General features: G+C 38.8%; 1 protein-coding gene across 1 annotated transcript in view; it reads left to right on the top strand.

Annotated features, from left to right (window-relative positions):
* The window catches only part of LOC118477239 (ionotropic receptor 25a-like), a 28851-nt gene that overhangs the window by 8962 nt on the left and 17382 nt on the right, over positions 1-2507 (top strand). The gene's annotated exons all lie outside the window — the stretch shown is intronic.

Genomic DNA, 2507 nt, shown 5'->3' with positions numbered 1-2507 from the left:
GGCGTGTATTGTTTTAAGATATGACAGCCGAACGAGGCGCTTCCCTCTCCTCGTTAAAATACCATCTATATATTCCAACTGTACGGAACACAGGATGGCCGGCCCAGGGTCCTGGCCAAGTAAGGTAACTCCGGGAAGTAGGCGACGAAGAAAACACCAAAAAGATCATATGGATGGTTTAACCCTATTCGTACGTCGTGTTTTACTATCGTATCCATACGACAAGGGGAACTCTGTGCCACCACTTCCGAAGAGGAAATTTACTCGATAATCCGATCCATACGCTTTGCATAGCAGTCTGGCATAACGATTTTTTGAGAAATACTGAAAGTTTCAAAGATATCTTCGGTCTACAAGTATTCTAAAATGTGACAAATACAACCCCGGGGGTACAAAATGACCCCAGATCGTACAGGTAGGGTTAAAATCCAATGGAAATAATCATATATAAATGTTTATAATAGATCTACAAGCAGTAATAAAAGACAAACTGAATGATAAATATAGCTCATGAAAATATGTAAAATAATACGTATTTGTACTGCAGACATGTCCTTCCTTTGTAAGTAACAGAGAAGACAATTGACAATTAGAAGCCGTCTTTTAAGTCATCTGCCCCCCCCCTCTTCCAACCAGGGCAGTGCTACTAACTGAAGTCTCTTTAGGCCATTCCCAAAGGGGGGATATTAACATGTTCTTATGCACAGTAGAATTGTACCTGGGTGGATTTAACAATGATATGCTCATACTGTACCAGAATAACATTTCGGGAACTGCTGCTTTTTCTTTCCTCATCCTTACTATCGTGATTTTTCTCTATTTCCTTTGTATATTTGTCACTCTTATGTGCACTGCTGTTTCTGGGGTGCCTTGATAGTCGAAGCACACTTTGTGCTTTCGAGGCTAGAGAGGTGAGCAGAGTCAGCCTGATTCCCCGTTTGGACTTTTTGTTGACATCCACTCCCTTGGCGCTCATAATGACCTTATGCAGTTGCGGGCGCCGTAAAACCTTACTATAAAACTGAACTAAAGTCCTCTGGGGAAAATTTGAATTCGCCAGGTAGGCTGACGTCACCGCCGGTCGAGTGGTGGTCTGAAAGGACTTGCGTGCTCCCGTAGATCGTGACAGGAACAATTTACATACTAGCTCGCGTGATAAACAAAGATGACGAAACGAGTCTCTGCAGTGCGACCAAACACCAAAGAACCACTGTCTCTCAGAGTGCCTTCAAATCGGGCCAGTGCTTTTTGAACATTGATTAAATATTAATGTTGATTTACTTGAAACTAAATAAAAATTATCGGCAGCAGTAACTCTGGTCCACTGTACATCCAACAAAAAGTGACATACATACATACATACATACATACATACATACATACATTCATACATACATACATACATACATACATACATACACACATACATACATACATACATACATACATACATACATACATACATACATACATACAAGCATGCATTCATACATATAGACAGACAAACGTCTCTCCTATACGGTGCATATCCCTTACTTGAGTGCCATATGAGCGGTGGCGAATAGAATTATAAGTACAAAAAGTTCTTGAAAAGAAGATGATATGTTTAGGTGAGTCATAGTCAAGACTTATAAAGTACACGCTCATTTGATTAAGATTATTATTAGAAATCGATCTTTTATGTCTGGAGTTAAGTCCGCTCCGGGGATGAACAATACTATTTCCCAGTAAGCGTGACTTTGTACAATTACAAGAGGGAATTAATTAAGCAGCTTTTCTCGTGTTTTGTATTCCGGAAGTACTTTTGGAATCTCCTTTAAAAACAACAACCACTTGTTTTGAACAAGCCACAGTCACGTATCATGAGCGGAATCAATGTTCTTACTCCATCCTGAGAACAAACAGGCTTTTACGTAAAGGGCTGTTAGTATTACACTATCATATAAAACTGACAGTTGTCGCCCTCTTTGAGATAAGAAAATGTTACATTATTCAAATCTTGGGGGAAAAATACTTGTTTTCATTTTTTAATTGGATCTTCTAAACCCAACAAGAAAAAGAGCCATTTGCGACGTAGTTTGTTAATCTTCATGCGATGATTCCGAATTTTGTATTTTTTACGATTGAAACTAGCTTTAAATAAGTTTATAAATGCTTCTTTTTTGTTGTTGTTGTCGGAAGGGCGCTGGCGTAGCAGACTGGCCCGCCGGATGATGTGCCAACAGAAGATAAAACTTACGTTTAGAAACTTACTAAAAGCTATGTCCAATCCCAAAAATGTCATGTAGTATTGTCTGATCAGAAAAAGGAAAGACAATTGTCTGTATTAATTAATCATGTAACATACCTTTTAAGTTTATAACATTGTCTTTAGAGCATGTCTTTCTGCTCTCACATTCGCAGAGGTCATTGGCTGTGGAAAAACTAGCTGTGGTACAATTCTCTAAATGTCACATGAATTGTGTTCTTGCCCTAAATGTGATGGGTAATGTGTACTCTGAAAAATG

This window comes from Aplysia californica, unplaced genomic scaffold, assembly GCF_000002075.1.
Source record: "Aplysia californica isolate F4 #8 unplaced genomic scaffold, AplCal3.0 scaffold00047, whole genome shotgun sequence".
NCBI lineage: Eukaryota > Metazoa > Mollusca > Gastropoda > Aplysiida > Aplysiidae > Aplysia > Aplysia californica.
Note: the sequence above shows the minus strand (reverse complement) of the source record. Positions and strands in the feature narration are given on the sequence as shown.